Source organism: Podarcis tiliguerta (genome assembly GCF_965153285.1).
Source record: "Podarcis tiliguerta genome assembly, chromosome: 4".
Lineage (NCBI taxonomy): Eukaryota > Metazoa > Chordata > Lepidosauria > Squamata > Lacertidae > Podarcis > Podarcis tiliguerta.
In genome coordinates this window covers 103,209,735-103,234,359 of record NC_139537.1, presented here as the reverse complement: position 1 = coordinate 103,234,359, position 24,625 = coordinate 103,209,735, and the positions used below count along the sequence as shown (strand labels likewise).

Genomic DNA, 24,625 nt, shown 5'->3' with positions numbered 1-24,625 from the left:
AAATGTGCAAAAGTCCAAAAATATTTTGCATTTACAAATTAGTTTGGCTTTTATTTACAAATTGCATTTACAAATTAGTTTGATTTTCAGGAGTTATTATCACTCCTGGAGAATTATTGAATTTCTGAAAAGAAGTTCAGTGAGGTTCAAAATAATGCATTTTGCTAAAACATGGTAACTCTGTCCTGTGAGAAGCTTTGGTGGTTCGATAAGCTGGGCAAACACAAGATGAAAGTTAGCTCATGGTTACATGCTTGACCTTCTGTTCACACCTGAAATGGTAACAGAATGGAAAGGTGTCTGAGATCAGAAGTGGGGAAATGTTGTAGAAGTATGAAACCCGGAAGCACAAGTTTAGTATTATTTCAACAAATTTCCTCCAAGTACCCCAATTTTCCAGGGACAGTCCCAGAATTATGAAAGCCAGAAAGTTCCTCTTTCCCCCGCCAGTGCTGCTGCTGAGCTCAGGGAGCGGGATGAGCTGTGACTTGTCCTGAGTGACAGCAGCTGCGAGCGGGGCTGCTGTGGCCCAGGCCCAGCCCCATGTGCCAGGCTGGCCTTGAGGGGCAGGCAGAGGGCACGGCTGCTCTGGGTGAAAAGAAATGGGAAGTGGAGCAGAGGGCAAGGAAAATTGGTTTTTTTATTATTTAAGATTGCTTTGTCAGACTGTGTCTAATCTTGCCCCTTTCTAAAATTTATTTACTGGTGTGTGCTTTTCTTTTTGTAAATCTAGAATAAAATTAAGTAAAATCTGGATTAAGGGGTGTCCCAATGATGTAGTGGTGGAGGAAATGTTTTGTGGTGGGGGACGGACAACAAAAAATGGGGGGTAAAGGAGGGTTAGTTGGAGGCAGGGAGTGAGAAATGTCCCCATTTTCATCTGAGGAATGTTGGAGGGTTTGCTGCTAACTTCTCAAATATTTGAAGTTAGTGTAAAGTAAATCAGAATAAAGTTGCACCAAATCCAAACTCCATTCAACAGCAGGGCTGCTGTTGGCTGGGCTTAGGAATGGGTTTAGGATCTAGCCCACCTCCCCTCCCCAGTCCCAGCCCTAAAGGATTGCTTCCTTAACCTGAGCCTGTTGATTTACAAAGTCTGCTCTCTGCCACTCTGCTTCCTTCCCAGTTCAGCATGTTGACTTTCCCCGTGAAGTTATTGGGCTAAACAGGCTACACACTGAAAACAGAAATAAATAATAGATCTCATTTATTGTAAACACTTACTTAATCCTCTTAATAAAGGAATGCCATCAGTGGTTCTTCTTAGCAGCAGTTTATGAGTTTATGTGTTGACACCATTAACCACACCCTCCCCCCACACCCTCCGCTCAAATTTAATTTGGCATTGGACGTTTTAGGAAATGCTAAAAATGTTTCTTTTTACAGGTTGGGATTTTGACAACCCCGGGGAGGCAATAGTCTCATAATGATTCTTTGCTTTCAGCCACCTTCATTTTTCTTTCTTTCTTTTTTATTACTACCAGAAAATGCAGGGCCTTAGAAATACATTTCCTCTGATGCCACCTTATTTATGCCTGCCATAATTATTTGGCTTATTGGAGAAGGGTTTTTTCCTTAATTAAAATTTAAATATTTTAGAGTGTAGGAACCAGGTGGCATTTTGCTGTTTCCTCTTTCTTGTCTTCCACTCAGATATTTATTTATTCTTGGCAAAATGATCATGCCTCTTGGGCACCTGGCAGTCTGCAAGGTCACCATTCTTGTTCTTTTCTCATGTGCTTTACCATTAGGTATCTTGAATTTCTTTAGATATCTTGAATTTTTAGATACCTTGAATTTCTTTAGTACTAAGTAGATATAGATAAATATCAATAGATAGATGGCTATATCAACTATATCAACTCTGCCTTTTTCCCTGACAGGACTCAATTCTTCCTTGATGAAGATCCAAGCAAGGAGAGGCTTGTGCAAGTGTCTCGCCTGCTTGACCAAATCCTCTTGGCACCTCTGCCCACAACAGACATATGGCTTCAGGGTTGGGTTTCTTCGGTTTATTGCACTATTCTATTCATCCTCCTTGCCTACCTCTTCTCTGTCTGTCTATCACATCCTGTCTATCACATCTTGATTAAAATATTGCAAGTCATTGGGGCCAGCCAGATAAAACTGTCCTAGAGACTATCAGTAGCCATCTGAAAATGCATGTTCTTATGTCAGTGGGATTCCTCTGCTTTGAGGACCCAAGGCTGTAGATGTTTTAGACAAGATAATTTCTGCTGAATTCTCAGAATACTGATGATCTCAGAATAACCTTTTCCACATATATATTCAGACAAGAAGGACAACACTTCTAAGCAAAAGTGAGTAACTCAAGCAAAATCAATGAAACTATCCAAATGAAGAGCAGGAAGCTTCAACAACAGATTTTGTAGGTTTATTATACAACCCAGACAGGGATTTATACTAAAAGTCTGACAGCCTGGAGACAATGTGTGTGACACAGGGCTCCACAAAGTAGAGCAAGCAACAGAAAGTGCCAGTAGAATGACAGCACACTGACCAGAATAGCATTAAGCAGCTCTTAGGCCATTTTGATAAGATTATACAATTTTCCCACAAGGACTCATTTAAAAACACAGGATTTAGCACTGTTGCCATATCATAAAATTGAATGGCTGCACACAAAATACAGAGCAAGGCTGGGCAATGGAGTCAGGTAACCTGCCACCAAAAAGGTAACAAACACAGCAAGTGAAAGATTGAAGTTCATAGCAGGTTATGTTGCTATGCTTTTTTGTTTCTCCCAGTGTGAAATAAAGAACAGCACATTCTGATGAGAGGGGAGAGAGAGAAACATGTGCATTGAATCTTAAACATTATGTCCCCGTAGTATACTTGCCATTTCAAGGAAGGGTGCTGGTGGGGTTTTTTTTTAAGTGAGAGGGGCATGACTGATCTTGTAAAGGAAATAGCCAGAAAGTGTAAAAATAAAACCAGTAACTACTTTGCAGGATTCAGATAGTTGGACTGAGATCAGAATTATGTATACTCTGTACAAGTGTTATGCATTCTAGATAATAACTGTACTGGTAGTTTTACTAAAAAAATACCCCCCCCCCCAAAAAAAAGTAGCTCAAATTTTGCACCATGAAAAACAGATTTGTGAGTCTCTCTACACTTTCAACCACAAGTCGGGACCTACTGGGTACATGCCAGGGGTCCTTTTACCACCTTGACTTACCTAGCTGCAGTGATTCAGGCATTGACATCCAGATCAGATTACTGTAAAATGGGGTGGCCTTTGAAAGAGTTACTGGAAACTACTGCTGAGCCAAGAGGCAAATGGAACCTAAGCTTTCATTTTTTAAAATTCTCTAGCTATTGCAGAACGCTATATAAAAAACAGAATTACGGGCCCACTCCTACCTTTCAGTGATTTCATTATTGTACGAAGGCATAGCAAAGACTGACATCTAGGAAAAGAGATCTACCCAATTTAAAGAAATAAAAGGTTCAAGTGACAACCCATTGCTTAGCCTTTTAGTTGTTAAGTATAATTATTCAATTCACACTGCAATGGGAAATGCCTAAATGTAGAAAAGGCTAAAAGCTTAAAGCTAAAGAAGTGCTCTCTGAGCTGATCTGAGTTGAAAACTTATTGTTCTCAAGTCGCTCCGGTGTACATGTTAAGGTTTCGGAAGGGTGGTTGCTGGACATCTTTGTTCTCAGACTGTGAGAGGAAGGATGTACCGTATTTTTCGCCCTATAGGACGCACTTTTTCCCCTCCAAAAATGAAGGGGAAATGTGTGTGTGTCCTATGGGGCGAATGCAGGCTTTCGCTGAAGCCTGGAGAGCGAGAGGAGTCGGTGCGCACCAACCCCTCTTGCTCTCCAGGCTTCAGGAGAGCCCCACCGCCAGCCCCACAAACTGGGGGGGAGAAGCCTGACTTGGTTAGAAGGCTGGAGGGGGGAGAAGCCTGCTCCTCCCCGTCGCCAGCCCCGCAAACTCGGGGGAGAGCGGGAGAGACGCAGCGCGCCTTTCCCGCTGTCCCCCGACTTGGTTAGAAGGCTGGCGGGGGGAGAAGCCTGCTCCTCCCCGTCGCCAGCCCCGCAAACTCGGGGGAGAGCGGGAGAGACGCAGCGCGCCTTTCCCGCTGTCCCCCGACTTGGTTAGAAGGCTGGCGGGGGGAGAAGCCTGCTCCTCCCCGTCGCCAGCCCCGCAAACTCGGGGGAGAGCGGGAGAGACGCAGCGCGCCTTTCCCGCTGTCCCCCGACTTGGTTAGAAGGCTGGCGGGGGGAGAAGCCTGCTCCTCCCCATCGCCAGCCCCGCAAACTCGGGGGAGAGCGGGAGAGACGCAGCGCGCCTTTCCCGCTGTCCCCCGACTTGCTTAGAAGGCTGGCGGAGGGCTTCCCCCTCCTCCAGCCCCGCAAGCTCCCAGAGCGAGGCCTCGCTCTGGGTCCCGTTCTGGGAGCTGGGGGAGGGGGAAGCTCGGGCTTCCCCCGCCCCAGCCCCGCGCCTGGGGAAAATTTTTTTCCCCCTTTATTCCCCCCCCCCAAAATCTAGGTGCGTCCTATGGGCCGGTGCGTCCTATAGGGCGAAAAATACGGTAAACGACTCTCCAGGATCTGCATTCCCTAAGGCCAGTGGAGGTTGGAATGCAGGCAGTTGGGAGAGACAGACCTCTGCTTCTAGGACTGTTGGAATTGTTTCATATTTTGCAAGATGCTGAGCCTATGCCATATGTTATGGAACTGTTTGGATGTATCATTTGGTGTTCCTGTTCTGATATGAAGAAAGTTCTGTAAGTAAAGTTTTTGAATGTCTTATGGGTCTGGATAATGCTTCATTTCCAAAAGGAGTAAGTTTTCATGTATCTAGTCACTTCAAGATGTGCAATATTAATATCTGCAATATTAGTTTGGTCTTTCCTTAGGGAGAAGGCAATTCCTGCCCGCTAGGAAAATAATCACTGTGACATACGTATGCAGGATTTTAGTGCTGCTATGATTGGGCAGTTGTCCATCTACCCAGAAGCAAAATGTAGCAGCAGAGACCTTTCTTAGATCTAACTTCATACCCCCCCCCCAAAAAAAAGTTCTCTTCCATTTGAGTTTTTTAAAAAAAATTTTAAAAACTACTGGGCGAAGGCATATAAAGTCCATTGGACCGTAGCTGAGAAAGTGTGAGTTATGCAAAGTAACCCACTGTTGTTGTACCTAGTTTGCTGAGTGGAGGGAGTTGTTGGAGACAACCTTGAAGTGCTGTTGTCCTGATGTGTTTGGGGTATTTTTGGCAGGGGGTGAGATGTAAACATACAGTGGGAGCTGTAAAATTGACTGTAGCAGTTGTACAATTAAGAGCTGCAGAGGGTGAAGAGAGTCCAGAAAAGAATTGGGGATTTCAATGGCAGTGGAAGGCACTGTTTAGATGCCAGGTCTGTCTATAGATGCTGGACTGCAGATCTACTGGGAAACAACAGAGGAATAAACCTCAAATACCAGTTTCTCAGTGTCCAGATCTCCCCAGACCTTGTTGCTGCTTAGTAATCAGATCTACAATAAATTATGACATTTTCTGTGCTACTAGTATATTTATTTTGCCTATTTACTTTGTCACCCGACTGCTGGAAAAAATCCTGCAGGAAGCCTGGAAAATCCCTTCACACGAGTATTTCCTAAATGCTGGTTTATACCTCTCTCTATAGAATGCATTTCAGGAATAAGTTGCTTTGTGAAGCATTTTAAAATAGTCTATTTATTCTGGTATCCAAAGGACTGTGCATCTATTTTCTTTTACCTCAACACTGTCTTCAGTAACCTCCATTATATTCCCTCTTCCTATTTCCAGTCTCTGAATTTATTAGCTACATAACCAATCACTAACACATAGGCAGTGCCAGGAATGCAAATCCTACAGATTCTTTTCTTCGATTTTTAAAGAGCCTCAGGACAGTCAGCTGGATGCATCTAGCCAATTATTCTTTCTTGAGGTTTTCAGAAATTGTAATAATTCTATTTATTACCTGTCCTTAAAATGAAAACATTGTTCAGGTTTTTTTTTTTTTTTAATGCTGCACTCCACAGTATAGGAGACAAAAAACTTAATGACATCATGAATTTCACATTAAACAAAAAGGCAAGATAACTTTCCCCCTCTATTCCACACCAGGAACACATAACCAATAAACCTGTGTACTAGAGTAAACTTATTGAAACAGATGATTGATTGAAGTTTTGTGTTGCTTTGCTTTGTTGGTGGTGTTCCCAAAATGACCTATATAACCACCAATTCTTCCCCTCTCAATATGAACTGAAGATGGGGGGGGGGGGGATGGTGACATCATCAACCAAGATGGTTACTTAAATTGCCGCTAAGCTTCTTCCTGAGAACAATAACCAGCACAAACTGAGACAATGATGAGTAAGCATTTAAAAAATAATTCCCCCTGTTAGGTGATGAGCTTTAGGAAGCCTGGATTGCTAAAAGGGACCTTAGATTCGTGGATTTCACTACCTTCAAAAGAATCTCCCTCAGGCACAGGCCAAGCACTAGCAGGCCCAAAAATGGTTGCCAAGGCTTCCAAAAATGACAAAGCAGAAGCAGGGAAACTGATAGGCCTTAAAAATGCACAAGGCCTAGTAGCCCTAATCAGGACTGGGCAGAAGCACTCCTCCCACTGAGGGAAGGCACTGCTAAATTAACTGAGACTGTGAATGATGTTAAAACTACAGCTAACACAGCAATGGAGTAAGCTTGAAAAATAAAACATATATTTGGACTCTGAAACGCGTGCAAGCAGACCTTAGAATCCAACTGGAAGACTCTCAAGATTGGGAAAGGAAACTTAACTTGAGGGCCAGGGGCCTACCTGAAAATTTTGAAGACTCAGATCTAAAAGTGGCCTTCCTCATGTGGATTCAAGAATTATTTCCTGACTGCAAAATTAGTGCAGAAAATATAGAACGCATACACAGAGCCCTGAGACCAAAACCTAAAAAACGGGAACCCCCCAGAGATGTGATTGTCCGCTTTAACACGTTCTTAGTGAAAAATGATTTAATGCAACGTTTCAGAAAACTGGGAAAAATAGAACATGAGGACTCTGTTATAGCTATCTTCCAAGACCTTTCTCCTGGGACCTTGCAGCGACGTTGTGAATTCAAAGCATACACCACATTACTTCGCAATGCAGGGATAAAATACAAATGGGGATTCCCCTTTAAGCTGATCATCACTCATAATGGAATAACCAAGGTAGCAGCCTCGCATGTAGAAGCTAAAAAATTATTGAAACAGCTCAATGTACAGATTGAAGACATGACAACAGAAGGAGTGGAGGAAAGTGCCGATGAAGAGACAGAAAAAGACCCCTTTGGATGGCAACAACAAGGGGGGAAGACAGTGAAGAAAATTAAAGGGGGGAAAAAACCCAATGCAGAAGAAAAATGGACAGAGAATCCCACAAGATGGCTTCTGCTCTTTGTGAGATAGTTTTGTCTTAGTTTTTATGACATACTTTGTAACTTTACTGTCATAAAGTAAACGGTGATTTTGGTCATACCCTATTGTTAACACTACTGAAAGAGTAGAATTTACTACTCTGTGGATACCACAATGGTTCCAACAGTAGGAGGATATTTTCTTGTTGTAGGTGGGAGGGGAAAGGGGGGGAGGGGAAGTTTGGGGTTTGTTCTCCATCCAGCTCTTAAACTATTGCAAGTTGCCAATAATTGCCTTTTAGATATAATGTTTTCCATGCGCTCCTATGACGTACTAATCATACTCTTCTCCAGGATGAAGAGGAACCATTGATGAGCACCCTTTGGGTCCGGTCAGTCAGCCAGTTACAAATCTACTGAGTGGTAGCATAGTCAAGACCGCATTTTACCAGCTTCTTTACAAGAATAAATGAGGCCTATCTTATTAATAAATGTTGATTTAAAATTACTTACAAACATTATTACACACAGGTTAGCGATGATTGTACCAAATTATATACATTTGGATCAGACAGGTTTTATTAGGCAAAGGTCAATAACTACCCCAATTAGGAGGATCCTCAGTGCAATATACTGGGGATCAAACCAACCGGCACCAACAGCCATCCTTACATTGGATGCAATAAAGGCATTTGACTGTCTTGAATGGAATTTTCTTTTTGAAACCTTGTGAGGTTTTGGCATGGGAGCCCCATTCATTGCACTTCTGACTACCTTATAGCAGGATTGTACCACAAATATTTTGATAAATGGTATACACTCTGAGCCTATATTGATGGGCCAGGGTGCGAAGCAGGGCTGCCCATTGTCGCTCCTGCTTTTTGCCCTGGCCATGGAACCCTTGGTTCTAGCACTTAGGGGAGACCCTGAGGTGTCTGGAATACAAATTAATGGACAGAGTCATCTGGTGAACATGTTTGCAGATGATGTAGCCTTGATGCTGTCTCGCCCTGGAACAAGTCTCCCGGCAGTAATGAAAATTCTTGATGCTTACGGAAAGGTTTCTGGTTTTCATGTTAACTATAGCAAATCAGACCTGCTATGCATTCATATGCCACCTGAAGTACAACTACAATTTCAGCACTCCACTGGAATAAAACTTTGCCAGAAATATTTTAAATATTTAGGAGTTATTATCCCCAAGAACCTTCATAATTTGGAAAATTAATTTTGGTCCAATGATCCGAGAGATTAGACAAAAATTGAAAACTTGGAGCAAGGGTTCGCTGTCATGGTTGGGCCGAATCGCCACTATAAAAATGATGGTGCTGCCGCACCTCCTCTATCTCTTTAGAGTCTTACCAATAGCCATAGAAGACAAAAAATTACAAATTTGGCAAAACATGCTTCTAAAATTTATACACCAGAATAAAAGGCCAAAGCGTTATATCAACCAGCCAGAGGAGGTGGCGTGGCAGTACCTAATATCCTGCATGCAGCAGCCCATCTACATAGCATTTTGCTGGTAATTCAAGGATCTCAACACATAGCTTGGCTAAATATGGAAAACCCAAAAGAACAGAATTCAATAAGAGGGGTCCCATTTTGGCAAATTAATAATTAATTAATAATGGCCTTTTTTTTATCTAATCTAAAATTTTGGAAGAAATGGTTCCCATGGATGACCTCTCAGCCTTCTCCTGTAGTACCATTGGCATTTCACCCTACTTTCTATAATAGAGACAGAACATTCCCCTATGAAAAATGGGGAAATGTGGGCCTGTTTTGGTTTAAAGACTTTTACAAAGAAAACACCCCATTGTCTGGATTAATACTACAAGAAATGGTTCAAAACTTTCCCCATAATTGGATTGTAATCCATAAAGTCGTCCATTTTATAAGTAGCACAGATATTCACAAACAAGGGAGAGTCACTAACTGCATTTGAAAATATTTCATATACCACAGACCCTAGAGGTAAAGGTCTAATTGCTTTAATCTATAAAGCAATTGTAAATTTCTCAACCTCAAACCCTCCTTGTTGAAGACTAGATGGGAAAGAGACTTGGGAGAAGGGATTGATGATGGTTTGTGGGAAGGAATGTGTCAACAAGCCCCCTTTCGAGCCATTTCTGCCTGAATAAGAGAAAACACCTTAAAGCTAACCCAAAGCTAACTTGCACCCCACATTGCTAAGCAAAATAGACAAAAATATTTCTCTGCAATGTTGGAGAAATGGTGGGAATGAAGGAACATTTATACACATGTGGTGGAAATGCCCATTGATTTAAAACTTCTGGTTAAAAATATTTCAGGAAATGCTTCCTGTTTCTGGCGGTGGGAAATGGCTGACTCCCATACAATCAGATCCCAGCCGTGCCGGTAATTCAGGGCTGATATGGGGGTAATCAGCCCTGGCAGACTCCCCAGGGTGGGGGAGGACTGTCTCGTAGACCCGCAGATCTTGGATGATGTCAGCTGGCATCAAGGTGCAAGTGGCAAGGACTCTGGGTACGTCTGGCACTCTCTGAAGTCACTCTCACAAGCCGGACATGTCTGTTTGATAAAATAATTAGATTTGGACAATAAACAGACATAGTCTAGACCGAAGAAGATTGAGAAAAAAATCTGCAGAATTGCACAGTCCCTGGTGTTTAAGCTCGGACTCCAAAGAGATTCTCATCATGGCGTTTGGATTACAGAGGTGTTTGGTAAGTCTTTTTTCTCTTCTTAACATCTACAGTTGGTTTTCTATGCCAAGCCTCATTAAGAAACCTATTTTTTTTTTTAAGAGTACAGATGGACTTCTAGTAATAATTAAGTATTCAACTGCGCAGCTTTACTCAAATTTGAAGGACGTGATAAATATAAAAGAAGAAACAAGATGGCATTTGTTAATATGATGCAGCACGGAAAGATGAGAATTCCTCCCTTTTTCGAGGGAAGTAGGAAATATTTGCTGGCTGACATTGTAATGTTTTGAGATAACAATTTGGGATAACATATAGTGCAGGTTTTTCAGAAGTTTTTCATTATGAGCAAGAGAAAAGGCTGAATGGAAGTCTAACAGCCCCCCCTCTAGGACCTAGAGGGGGGAGATTGTGTGGTCTCCGAGAAGCTGATTGATCGCCAAATGACTTATATCTGTGGAACACAGTTCATTTACATTGCAATATTGCAAACAGTTTCACCCAACAATCTATAGCAACAACTCAACAACATGGAAGGCACTGTGTCACTAAATCTCAAAAGAAAGGTTGCTGCGTCTTTAAACTTCAAAGGATAAACTTGGACAACAGCCCGGATTGGAAGATTGGAATGAAGTCAGGAAAAGCTGCGCTGGTAAATAGACAATTGAAAAAATATATATTTACAAATAAAGCTGTATTCGGTGGATGAAAGGACATATGATTTTTGACATGATTGAGAATCGCATAGCCAGGGAGGGAGAACTTTAAAGCATTAAGACCAGAAGGTGGAAAATATGAAAACAATGAAAAGAGGCAGGACTGAAGATTTGGAGAAATGCTTCAGAGGTCCAGACTATGGGGAGCCCGAAAAATTAATAATTACAATTTGTATTACAATTTGGTCTTTTTTAAATTTTAGTTTCTTGTTTTGTTTTTTTAATAATAATATTTTATTAAGATTTTCACAAAAAGAAAAAAGAAAAAAATACAAAAAATAAATAAAAAGCGATTAAAAACAATTCGATCTTTCATTACATGTCTTGCATTTGCTTGTTTCTCGGACCTCCCCACACCTCCCCTCTTTGTATTCCAATTCAATTTATATATTCAGCAAATCCTTTCCCTCTTTACCTTTATCTTAATCTTGATCTTAATATATTTTAGCTTTAACTTTCCACCTGTTAACATTCCCTTTTTGCATATTCTTTCATAACATTATTGCTAAAAACCCCTTAAACTCAATCCAGCATCATTCTAAAATTTTGCAATATTTCTGTAAATAATCTTTAAATTTCTTCCAATCTTTTTTTTAATAAATATTTTTATTAAGTTTTACATAAAAGATGAAACAACAAAGCAGGAAAAAACAAATAACAACAAAAACAGAAAAAATACAAAATTGCACAAACACACAACAACAAAAAGTATCAAAGAAAAAAACAAAAATAAAAACAGTCTTATCTTCTTGCATTAACTTATTTCTCCGACTCCCCCAGACCTCCCTTCCCTGTATTCCAAATCATGTATTCAAACAACAAATCCCTTCCCTCTGTCTTAATTAATTTTTATCTTAATTTTAGTATCTTAATATAGCTTAATCTTCTTGTATCTTAAAATATTGGATCTTTTAATTTTTAAACTTTTTACTAATAACCTTTTACATTCAATCTGATGTCATTCTAACATTCATTAATCTTATAGTATTTCTGTAAATAATCTTTAAACTTCCTCCAATCTTCTTTCACCGTCTCTTCTCCCTGGTCTCTGATTCTGCCGGTCATTTCAGCCAATTCCATATAGTCCATTACTATCATCTGCCATTCTTCCAGAGTGGGTAGCTCTTGTGTCTTCCAATACTGTGCAATGAGTATTCTTGCTGCTGTTGTGGCATACATAAAAAAAGTCCTATCCTTCTTTTGCACCTGTTGGCTGACCATGCCCAGGAGAAAAGCCTCTGGTTTCTTCAGAAAGGTGTATTTAAACCCTTTTTTCATTTCATTATAGATCATCTCCCAGAAGGTCTTAATCCTCGGGCATGTCCACCAAAGGTGGAAAAAAGTACCTTCAGCTTCTTTACATTTCCAACATTTATTGTCAGGCAAGTGATAAATTTTTGCTAACCTGACTGGGGTCATGTACCATCTATATATCATTTTCATAATATTCTCTCTAAGGGCATTACATGCCGTAAATTTCATGCCAGTGGTCCATAACCGTTCCCAGTCAGCCAGCATTATATTGTGAGCAACATCCTGTGCCCATTTAATCATTGCAGATTTCACTGCCTCATCCTGTGTATTCCATTTCAACAGCAAGTTATACATTCTTGACAGAGTCTTAGTTTTGGGTTCTAACAGTTCTGTTTCTAGTTTTGATTTTTCCACCTGGAAACCAATTTTCCTATCCAATTTGTAAGCCTCCATTATCTGGTGGTAATGAAGCCAATCACGGACTTTGCTTTTTAGTTTATCAAAACTCTGCAGTTTTAATTTATCTCCCTCTTGCTCCAAAATCTCCCAATATTTTGGTCAATTGGCCTCCATATTGAGCCTTTTTACAGCTTTTGCTTCCATTGGTGACAACCACCTTGGGGTTTTATTTTCAAGTAAATCTTTATACCTAGTCCAAACATTAAACAGTGCTCTCCTGACAATGTGATTTTTGAACATTCTATGCACTTTAACCTTGTCATACCATAGATATGCATGCCAACCAAAAGCATTATTAAATCCTTCTAAGTCCAGTATATCTGTATTTTCAAGAAGTAGCCATTCCTTCAGCCAGCAGAAAGCTGCTGCTTCATAGTAAAGTTTTAAGTCTGGCAGGGCAAAGCCTCCTCTTTCTTTTGCATCCGTTAATATTTTAAATTTTATTCTTGGCTTTTTGCCCTGCCAGACAAATCTGGATATATCTTCCTGCCACTTCTTGAAACAGTCAGTTTTATTGATAATCTGCAATGTCTGGAATAAAAACAACATTCTTGGCAATACATTCATCTTTATCGCAGCAATACGGCCTAATAATGAGAGTTTCAAATTTGACCATATTTCTAAGTCTTTCTTTATCTCCGTCCAACATTTGTCATAATTGTCTTTGTATAGATTCCCATTTTTAGCTGTCATGGTAATTCCCAAGTACTTTACTTTTTTAACCACTGTCAACCCTGTCTCATTCTGAAACCTCTCTTTCTCAGTTTCTGTTAAGTTCTTTTCCAAAACCTTTGTTTTAGTTTTGTTCAGTTTAAAACCTGCCAATCGACCAAACTCCTGAATCAATTCTAAAACTCTTTTCACACTAGATTCTGGCTCCTGTAATGTCAAAACTAGGTCATCTGCAAATGCTCTTAATTTATATTGTTTAGCTCCGACCTGTATCCCTCTAACCAATTGGTCCTTTCTAATCATGTTCAGCAACACCTCCAGGACTGATATAAAAAGCAATGGGGAAATTGGGCAACCTTGTCGTGTTCCTTTTTCTATTCTTAACTCCTCTGTCACAACATTATTAACAATTAGTCTAGCTTTTTGTTCAGAATAGATTGCACCTATACCGTTTTCAAATTCTTGGCCTACCCCCATTCCTTGGAGATTCTTCTTCATAAAACTCCAAGAAATATTATCAAAGGCTTTCTCCGTGTCCACAAATATTAAAACTGCTTTTGTGTTTATATTTTCCTGTAAAAGTTCCAAAATGTCTATTACATTCCTCACAGTATCAGATAAATGCCTACCCGGGAGAAAGCCTACTTGGTCCTTATGAATCTCCTCTACTAAAACTTTCTTTAATCTTCTTGCCAAAATGTCTGCAAATATTTTGTAATCCACATTAAGCAATGATATAGGGCAGTAGTTCTTAAGTTGATGCTTTTCAGATTATGTCTTTGGTATAAGTGTAACAAAAGCTTCTTTCCACGTTTCAGGTGCCTTTTTCCCCTGTAGTATGTCATTGCAGACTTCTTTCAAGGGCTGAATCAACCAGTCTTTCAATATTTTATAATATCTCGAAGTCAGTCCATCGGGTCCCGGAGATTTGCCTAGTTGCATATTCTGAATGGCACTTTCCACCTCATGTTCTGTTATTTTATAGCTCAATTTAGATTTATTTTCTTGAGATATTTTCGGTAGCCCATCCACTTTCAGAAATTCCTCTATGTCCGATTCCTTCTGTGGTTGTTGAGAATATAGTTTAAAGTATTTTTGAAAAGCACTCCTGATTTCAACTGGATTCTGTATAGTTCTTCCTTCCACTTCCAGATTTGTGATCGTATTTAATTTCTGTCTCTTCCTCATTTGCCACGCCAATAACTTCCCACATTTATTTGCTGACTCGAAAGTTCTCTGTCTCATTTGTCTAATCTTCCATTCGATCTCTTGATTTATCATTTGCATATATTGAACTTGATGTAGTTTTGTCTCTCTTAAAATTTCCTGTGATTTTGGTTTTGCTCTCAATCTCTTTTCTCCTTCTTTAATCTTTTCCAAAATCTTATCTCTCTTTTCCTGTTGTAGTCTCTTCTTGAGTGCATTCTGTTGTATCAGAAACCCTCTCATAACAGCTTTGCTTGCGTCCCAAACTGTTCTTTTCTCCACTGTAGTGTTCAAATTTATCTCAAAATAATCTTTCAAAGTTTTTTGGGCCTTCTTAATTATTTCCTCGTCTCTAAACAAAGTGTCATTCATCCTCCATTTAAAGGAACCAGTTGGTAGTAAGTTCATCACCATCTTTACTGCATTATGGTCGGAGCAAGTCTTTGGGCAGATTTCCACTTTTTTTGTCTTCGGTGCCAGTCCTCTAGTGATCCAAATTTGGTCAATTTGGTATACATAAAGAAAGTTCTATCCTTCTTTAACACCAATTGGCCAACCATGCCCAGGAGAAAGGCCTCTGGTTTCTTCTGGAAGGTATATTTAAATACCTTTTTCATTTCATTATATATCATCTCCCAGAAAGCCTTAATCCTTGGGCACGTCCACCAAAGGTGAAAGAATGTACCTTCAGTTTCTTTACATTTCCAACATTTATTATCGGGCAAATGATAGATTTTTGCAAGCTTGACTGGTGTCATGTACCACCTGTATATCATTTTCATAATATTCTCTCTTAGGGCATTACATGCCGTAAACTTCATACCTGTGGTCCATAACTGTTCCCAGTCAGCCATCATAATGTTACGTCCAACATCTTGTGCCCATTTAATCATAGCAGATTTTACTGTTTTATCCTGAGTATTCCATTTCAACAGCAAGTTATACATTTTTGACAAGATCTTAGTTTTGGGTTCTAACAATTCTGTTTCCAATTTTGATTTTTCCACCTGGAAGCCAATTTTCTTGTCCAATTTATATGCCTCCATTATCTGATAATAATGAAGCTTCGCTTCCATTGGTGACAACCACCTTGGGGTTTTATTTTCAAGTAGGTCTTTATACATTATCCAGACATTAAACAATGCTTTCCTGACAATGTGATTTTTAAATGTTTTATGCACTTTAGCCTTTTCATACCATAGATATGCATGCCATCCAAATGCGTTGTTGAAACCTTCTAAATCCAAATTGTCTGTATTTTCAAGAAGCAGCCATTCTTTCAACCAGCAAAAAGCTGCTGATTCATAGTAAAGTTTAAAGTCTGGCAGGGCAAATCCACCTCTTTCCTTTGCATCAGTTAATATTTTAAATTTTATTCTTGGCTTCTTGCCCTGCCAGACAAATCTAGAAATATCTTTCTGCCACTTCTTGAAGCAATCCATTTTGTCAATAACTTGCAATGTTTGAAACAAATATAACATTCTAGGCAATACATTCATTTTTATCGCTGCAATATGGCCTAGCAGTGAAAGCTTCAAATTTGACCAAGTTTCCAAATCTTTTTTCACCTCCGTCCAACATTTTTCATAGTTGTCTTTAAATAAGTTCCCATTCTTAGCTGTCATATTAATCCCCAAATATTTCACTTTCTTAACCACTGTTAAACCTGTCTCATTATGAAACCTCTCTCTTTCAATTCCTGTTAAATTCTTTTCCAAAACCTTTGTTTTTAACTTATTCAATTTAAATCCTGCCACTGGACCAAATTCTTCAATCAGTTCTAAAACTCTTTTAGTAATAGATTCTGGCTCCTGCAAAGTCAAAACTAAGTCGTCTGCAAATGTTCTTAGTTTATATTGTTTGGCTCCGACCTGTATCCCTTTAACCAATTGGTCCCTTCTTATCATATTCAAAAGGACTTCCAGGACCAATATAAAAAGCAATGGAGAGATTGGGCAACCTTGTTGTGTTCCTTTTTCTATCCTGAATTCCTCCGTCACAATGTTATTAACAATTAGCTTAGCCTTTTGTTCAGAATAAATTGCACCTATACCATTTTCAAACCCTTGTCCTACCCCCATCCACTGGAGATTCTTCTTCATAAAACTCCAAGAAATATTGTCAAAGGCTTTCTCCGCGTCCACAAAAATCAAAACTGCCTTAGTATTAATATTCTCTTGTAACAATTCCAAAATGTTAATTATGTTTCTCATATTGTCAGATAAATGTCTACCCGGGAGAAAGCCTGCTTGGCCCTTATGAATCTCTTCTATTAAAACTTTTTTTAATCTTTTAGCCAAAATATATGCACAAATTTTGTAATCCACATTTAGCAATGATATAGGACGGTAGTTCTTGAGCTGTGTCTTTTCAGTCTCTGTTTTCGGTATAAGTGTGATGTACGCTTCTTTCCATGACTCTGGTGCCATTCTCCCTTCCAATATTTCATTACAGACTTCCTTCAAGGGTTGCACCAACCATTCTTTCAGAGATTTGTAATATCTGGAAGTCAATCCATCTGGCCCTGGAGATTTACCTAGTTGCATGTTCTTGGGCTCCATGATCACTGCAGATGGTGACAGCAGCCACGAAATTAAGAGACGCCTGCTTCTTGGGAGGAAAGCAATGACAAACCTAGACAGCATTTTAAAAAGTAGAGACATCACCTTGCCAACAAAGGTCCGTATAGTAAAAGCTATGGTTTTCCCAGTAGTGATGTATGGAAGTGAGAGCTGGACCATAAAGAAGGCTGATCGCCGAAGAATTGACGCTTTTGAATTATGGTGCTGGAGGAAACTCTTGAGAGTCCCATGGACTGCAAGAAGATCAAATGCATCCATTCTTAAGGAAATCAGCCCTGAGTGCTCACTGGAAGGACAGATCGTGAAGCTGAGGCTCCAATACTTTGGCCACCTCATGAGAAGAGAAGACTCACTGGAAAAGACCCTGATGCTGGGAAAGATGGAGGGCACAAGGAGAAGGGGACGACAGAGGACGAGATGGTTAGACAGTGTTCTTGAAGCTGCAAACATAAATCTGACCAAACTGTGGGTGGCAGTGGAAGACAGGAGTGCCTGGCGTGCTCTGGTCCATGGGGTCACGAAGAGTTGGACACGACTGAACGACTAAACAACAACAAATGTTCTGAATGGCACTTTCAACCTCTTGTTCAGTTATTTTATAGTTCATCCTCAATTTGTTTTCTTGAGAGATTCTTTGTAATCCGTTTATTTTCAAAAATTGGTCTATGTCAGTCTCTTTCTGTGACCGTTGTGTGTATAATTGTTTAAAATACCTCTGAAAACATTTTCTAATCTCAGCTGGATTTTGAATAATCTTTCCATCCACTTCTAAATTGGTAATGGTGTTTAATTTTTGTCTTTTTCTCATTTGCCAAGCTAACAATTTCCCACATTTATTAGCCGACTCAAAAGTCTTTTGTCTCATTTGTCTAATTTTCCATTCTATCTCTTGATTTATTATTTGCATATATTGTACTTGGTATAACTTTATTTCTCTCAAAATTTCTTGTGACTTTGGTTTTACTCTCAATCTCTTCTCACTTTCCTTTATTTTCTCCAAAATTTTCTCTTTCTTTTCATTTTGGGTTCTCCTCTTTAATGCGTTCTGTTGTATCAGGAATCCTCTCATAACGGCTTTACTTGCATCCCAGATTACTCTTTTTTCAACTGAGGTATTCATATTTATCTCAAAGTAATCTCTCAAGGTTTTTTGGGCCTTCTTAGTTACTTCTTCATCTCTAAATAGGTTGTCATTCATCCTCCATCTGAAGGAGCCAATTGGTGTTAAGTTCATCTCCATCTTCGCAGCGTTATGGTCGGAGCAAGTTTTGGGGCAGATTTCCACTTTTTTAGTCTTTGGTGCCATGCCTCTAGTAATCCATATTTGGTCAATTCTTGTCCATGTCATTTTGGCTTCAGAAAAGAAGGTTCCCTCTCTTCCCAAAGGGTTATTCGTTCTCCAGATGTCCACTAAATCCAGATTATCTGTCATCTCAAAAAAGGTTTTCGATAGTCTGCCATCTTTAGTAACTACCTGTCTTTGTGCCTTATCCATATTTGTAGATACCACTCCGTTCATATCCCCCATCAAAATCACATTATAGTCCAAGTAGTCTGTCAATATCTCATGCAACTTCTTAAAAAATTCAGATTTCCCCTCATTTGGTGCATATACGCCTACTATCAAGAACTTCTCTCCATGTATTTGAATTTCAACTGCCACATATCTTCCTTGATCATCTTTAAAAATGAATTTCGGTGATAGGCTCTCCTTTACATAAATCACAACTCCTCTTTTTTTAACTCTATCTGATGAAATGAACTCCTGACCCAATCTCTTATTAATCAACACTTTTCTATGTAGCCTTATCACATGAGTTTCCTGTAAAGAAATCAAGTCCAATTGTTCCTTTTTTAACAAATGAAAAATCTGTTTCCTTTTCTGAGGAGAGTTCAAACCGTTACAATTCCAACTTAATAGTTGCAGAGACATAGTGTAATTACCTTGCTTTTCCATCAGCTCCCAATGCTTCTTCCTGTTCTGTCGGTGGTGCCACCTTCTCCAAGCTGTCTATGTCAAGAAGTGTTTTTGCCTTGTCTATTGCTCCTCTTTCCGGTACTCTTTGCTCCTTTCCAAGTCCTTTCTGTAGATCTTCCCCGTAGTCTTTTAAGAATCTGTCTTTGTCGTCCACTGATCTTATTTTAATCTTTCTTCCTTTGATACTGAAAGATAGGCCCTGGGGGAATTCCCACCTGAAGATAATGCTATTGCTTCTCAGCAGGGCAACCAAATCTCCGTAATTTGATCTAAGTTGTCTATTGCTCCTCTTTCCGGTACTCTTTGCTCCTTTCCAAGTCCTTTCTGTAGATCTTCCCCGTAGTCTTTTAAGAATCTGTCTTTGTCGTCCACTGATCTTATTTTAATCTTTCTTCCTTTGATACTGAAAGATAGGCCCTGGGGGAATTCCCACCTGAAGATAATTCTATTGCTTCTCAGCAGGGCAACCAAATCTCCGTAATTTGATCTAAGTTCCCAAAGATGTTTTGGAATGTCCTTAAATATCTCCACTCTTGACTGATGTATTTTCAGGGCCTTCTGGAAATGCAGACCCAAGATTTTATCTCTTTCCTCTTTTGATCTGAGGGTAATCAAACAGTCTCTCACCTTAGTCTTCTTTCCCTCTCTTCCAAGCCTGAATGCACTCACTATCTTGAATTCTTCCTTCCCCAGATCTAAATCCCAAAAGTCTGCAAATTCCTGCATAAGAAAATCACTTAGCTTGTCTTTTTCAATTTCAGGTACAGCCCTGATCCTCAGGTTGGTTTGTTTCTCCTTCAGTTCAATCATAGACAACATTGACCTATGGTCTTCCAATTGTCTATGTATCGGTGGTATTTTTCCCCTGTGGCCACTGCTATCTCTTTAGCTTCTTCAGCCGTTTTTTGGGTCGTGGTAGATTCCTGTAATAATTTCTGTATGGTCTCCGTATTAGTAGTGACCTTCTAACCCAGGTTATTGATGCTTGTAGTATTTTGGTCAATTTTATTTGATGCTTCTGCAACCCGCTTATTTGTTTCAGCTACTTCTGCAGTTAAATTGTTCAAAGATTCCTGAATTTTGGCTAGTCCCGCAGCTAAAACTTCTTCAGTTGACATGCGTTTTGATTTAGGTTGTGCAGGAGCACCCCCTGATGGGCTAGATGCTGAGGCTCTTCTCTGGTGTCCAATGTCTGAGCGAAAAGATTTGCCAGACCTCGTTGTTTTTTCTTGAAGCAAATCTATCTTTTCTTTCCCATCTGCCATACCACTCTAGATAAAACTCAAGGTCGATCCCACGGCTGGAGTCTGTTTTGCAGTGGAAATTTCCCCTTGCCCAGTTATTTTTGTAACAGTTCCAACATCCACTAGGGGGATACAGTATCAATCAGCTTGTTACTTTAATAAATATGTCCTTTCTTTCCCTTGGTCCCCCTTTCTCCAAATGGACGAAAGTATCAATTTTCCCTTAGTCCCAGTTACTTTAATACCAGAAGAGACCCAACAGAAACATTGTATCTCTCTTTGCAAAGTTAGCTGTCAAAAAGGGTACTTTAGCGCTTTTCGCAGTACGGCATGCTATTGTCCGTTGGCAGCCCGTTCACAGGTTTTTAAGCTGTGGAATTTAAACTTTATCTTCTTTTCTGCAGGAAATATATCATTCCCATCTTTTCCCCCCTCCTCTCCTACAGCCAGGAGGGGAGATCTCTTATTTGATGTTAGGATTTTAGTCCTTTTCAACTTCTTTCCGGATTTTAGCTCAAAGTCTCTTTGCTTTAATCTATTTACAAAAGGCGGAAGGCGGACTTCCTGTTTGTACCTTGCCGCTTCGGTTCGGAATTACTCCCTTTCCCCCCCTTTCTTTTTTCCCATTTTTTCCCCCTACTCACGGGTAGATGCTTTTAAGTCCAAATTGTCACAGGAAGAAGTCAGTGCTCTCCGATAACAGCTGTGCGGCTTCGATCCGAAGAAGAAGCAGTTGACTCACAGCACCGCGCCACACTCCCCGCCACGCTCCGGAGCCCGTAACTGGGTTCCTTTGCCGATTTGGGGGGGCGCAAAAGGTGCCCGCCGAGTCCCACGGTCGCAAGCTTCACCCGCCTGCGATTTTAGGGGTCCCCGCTTCGCCGCAGCGGTGTAGACCCAATTTCTTCGGAGCTCGTCCCTCCGGAGATCAGAGGGAATCTGCCATTACCGATGGCGCCGACCCGGAAGTCTTTAGTTTCTTGTTTTTAATTGGATTGTGATGTGGATATGTTGATTGGCTGTTTTTATTGGAAAATCAATAAAAATGATTAATTTTTTTTCAGGAAATGGAACAAGTTACATCTCAATCGATCAATTTAGATCCCAAAATAGCATTGCTTTCTATATTTGCAGATGGAGCACAAAATCTTAGAGACAAAGATTGTGCATCTTAGAACTGCAGCACGTCTTGCTGTTGCTAGACACTGGTGGACATTAAACTTGAACCTATATGACGTCTGGTATGCTTATGTCTGGGAATTAATTTTGATGGAAAAGTTAACAGAAAGGGTACGTGAAAGAAAACGTGAGAAACTACATAGCTTCTACATAATGTGGTCCTCCTTTATTACATATGCATCAAAGACAGAACATGCATTTAAACCACCTAAGGTACATGGGAGCATGTGGAATGATTTTTTAAACTAGCAACTATAGAAATAATTTTTATTTGATTATATTACTAATGTAATTACCTGGGCGTAGTTGGGGCTGTTTTTGGGGGGGCGGGTGGGTTGGGGGAAAATGTATTTGATAGCTTATATTTGATTATATGTTGTTCTTATATTCAACTAATAATTTTTTTTAAAAAAAATGAATTGAAGACAAGCCTGAATTGAGGACTCCCCTGTTCAGTGCCTAAGAGCCCCAGTCCTGCCACTCACCATCTGGCCTAGGGCGGGGCCTGATGGGCTCTATAAAGGACTGCTGCTGCTGAGCAGAGAGGTCTCCATTTTGTTTTTTGCTTAAATTGCTGTTACTTTTTACCTATCTTGTTTTAAGCTGTGGTATTAATGCTGTATTCATAGTTTTAGATTTCGATTTATGTGGAAATTGTTTTCCATTTAGTTTTGGTGTTTTTTTATGTGGTTTATTTATTGTTTATGACTTTTGTAATTATGTAAATCTTGTCATGTAAGCCGCCTTGAGCAGTGTTTTTAACTGTGGAAAGGCGGCATACAAATAACAAAAATGAAATGAAAAATGAAACCTTTCCAGTTTTCTGTCAGGAGGGAATCTTTAGTGTTCTACATGGCCAGAGCTGTCGAGTGCAATGTGTAGCCAGGCTCCAATGTGTGCAACACTGGAACTGCAGCTACAACTCTTTTTAATACACCCAAGTCTCTCTGATATTTATGAACAACTTAAATAAAATGCAAGTAGGGAGAAACAGACTTCTGAAAATGCATGCACAATCTCTTCGCAGGAGTTCATGAAATCTTGAAAAAGTTAGGTTTTGTTCTCCAGTTTACAGAGCAATCCTATATGAGTGTTTATTCAAAAGCCAGTCCTACTCTGCTCAGTGAGTCTTGGTCCCAGGTATGTCTGTAGGAATGGAAGGTTTTTCAAGCCCAGTGATAATTATATGCCATCTTGAGCATATAATGCTCAGTCAATGGGGAAAAAAGTATTATTATAACAGTCAATGGGGAAAAAAGTATTATTGTCCTCTCATTTCTCACCCACTTCCCCACTGCCTCCCCAATTCCATTGTAGGTCTCATGGAGTAATCAGAGCTGACTTCTGAGCAAACAGGGTTGGGATAGCAGCTGATGCTTCTAAGAGGCGACTAAAAGGTTTCTGGTCATTTGACAGCATACAGTATCTACAGCAGATTTAAATTTACTGAGTTATAGAGCTAAGTCAATGATTAAGTTTCAGCACTTGTCAGGAAAACTTTCAGAAATCACCAAACTGTCCCTCTGTTTTTCTTGGTTTTTGAGGAGAGTTGAACAGGAACTTTCAGAGTAAGGGCAATACTGACCTAAGAACAATGCCCTATGATCTTAATGGGCTTTGTGATTCTAGCCTATGACCGAATATGATCAGTTATGCAGCTTTATGTATTTATTTCTAAGTCATTTTTATTAAAAATATCCCAGAGTACTATATTGTAGCATACAATAATATAGTACACAAGAAACAAAGTTTATATGAAACCAGTATTGCCTTAAAACAATAACAATGAACAGGTGCAGTGATGTCAAGGATGGCCATCTCGTCTGTGTGAATAAAGGATAAGTGGCTTCAACCAGAAATGCCATCACTTGGGCCCACTTCATGCATGTAGTGCCCTCATGCATAGCAACAGCAGGGAGTGGAGCCAGGATTCTAGCTCTGTCCCCAGCACGACATTCCTTTTACTATTCCATCACCAACCTTGGCATTTTAATTGAAGGTTTGTACAACCTTCAGCAGGTGGCGCTGTGGGTTAAACCACAGAGCCTAGGGCTTGCCAATTGGAAGGTCGGTGGTTTGAATCCCCACGACGGGGTAAGCTCCCGTTGCTCGGTCCCAGATCCTGCCCACCTAACAGTTTGAAAGCACATCTAAGTGCAAGTAGTTAAATAGGTACCGCTCCGGCAGGAAGGTAAACGGCATTTCTGTGCACTGCTCTGGTTCACCAGAAGCAGCTTAGTCATGCTGGCCACATGACCCGGAAGCTGTACGCTGGCTCCCTCGGCCAATAAAGCGAGATGAGCGCCGCAACCCCAGAGTTGTCCATGACTGGATCTAATGGTCAGGGGTACCTTTACCTTTACAAATAGCAAAATAGGTCTCGTGTATTCTTTCTTTGCCTCGGATCACATTTCCAGGAAGAAGACAACCAGCAAATATGGCAGCTGGCAGCAGCTGATTAGGAGACAAGCATGACTGTTGGATAGATGATAAAAAGGAGGTTTAGGAAAAGCATTTTTCTCCTGTATGTTACCCTCCCCTACTCACAATGGGAAATATTCAATGAGAAATCATACTTTCCCCATGAAATGAGAAAATTGTACTTATGCAAAAGTATCCAAAAATTCTTAGCACCCTCACCAAGCTACAACACTGGATTTTTTGCAGGGTGGGAAGACATAGGAGTTATACAGTAAAACCACATCTGTGTATAAAACAGATCTATAGTTTGGAATGAAGCCAAGGTAAATCCCAGTGCATATTTTATCCCTGCTGCAGAGTCTGGGAATATGGCTCATGATTGCACCAATCCATTCAATTATGTACATAGAACTCACCTCTCTTTTTTGTAAAGCGGATCCTATGGTTTTGGTTCATATGGGGAAGGGTAGTTTCTCATGGCAGAACATCTGCCTTGCCTGCAGAAGGTCCCAAGCTCAATCCCCAGCATCTCCAGGTCAGGCTGGGAGAGACCCCTGCCTCAAACCTTGGAGCGCCCCTTCTGGTCAGTGTAGACAATGTGGGAATGTTCAGGGAGGGAGAGGATATATTGTTTATTAATATCCTTCCTAACTTGCGCTAGCGAGTTCTATAACTTATCAGAGTTACATACCCCTTTTAAACGCACAGCAGGCTTGTTTAAGCCTCTTAATATTAGATCCCTGGTAAATTCCCTTATATCCCTCTTAAAAGAATAAACACGCCACCATCTTGTGTAAAGCATATAAAAGAAGTTTACTCACAT

The 24,625-nt window shown here is 40.1% G+C and overlaps 1 long non-coding RNA gene across 2 annotated transcripts; it reads right to left on the bottom strand.

The window, feature by feature from the left end:
- Positions 1 to 8: 8 nt before the first annotated feature.
- Positions 9 to 22,939, bottom strand: LOC310675402. Of its 2 annotated transcripts, none has more exons than XR_014510111.1 (3): positions 22,829 to 22,939; positions 1,074 to 1,177; positions 9 to 272 (listed from the first exon to the last, which is right to left on the bottom strand). It is a non-coding gene; the product is annotated as an uncharacterized lncRNA (long non-coding RNA). The 2 variants fall into 2 exon arrangements; XR_014510112.1 differs by lacking the exon at positions 22,829 to 22,939 and adding an exon at positions 6,764 to 7,492.
- Positions 22,940 to 24,625: the final 1,686 nt, after the last annotated feature.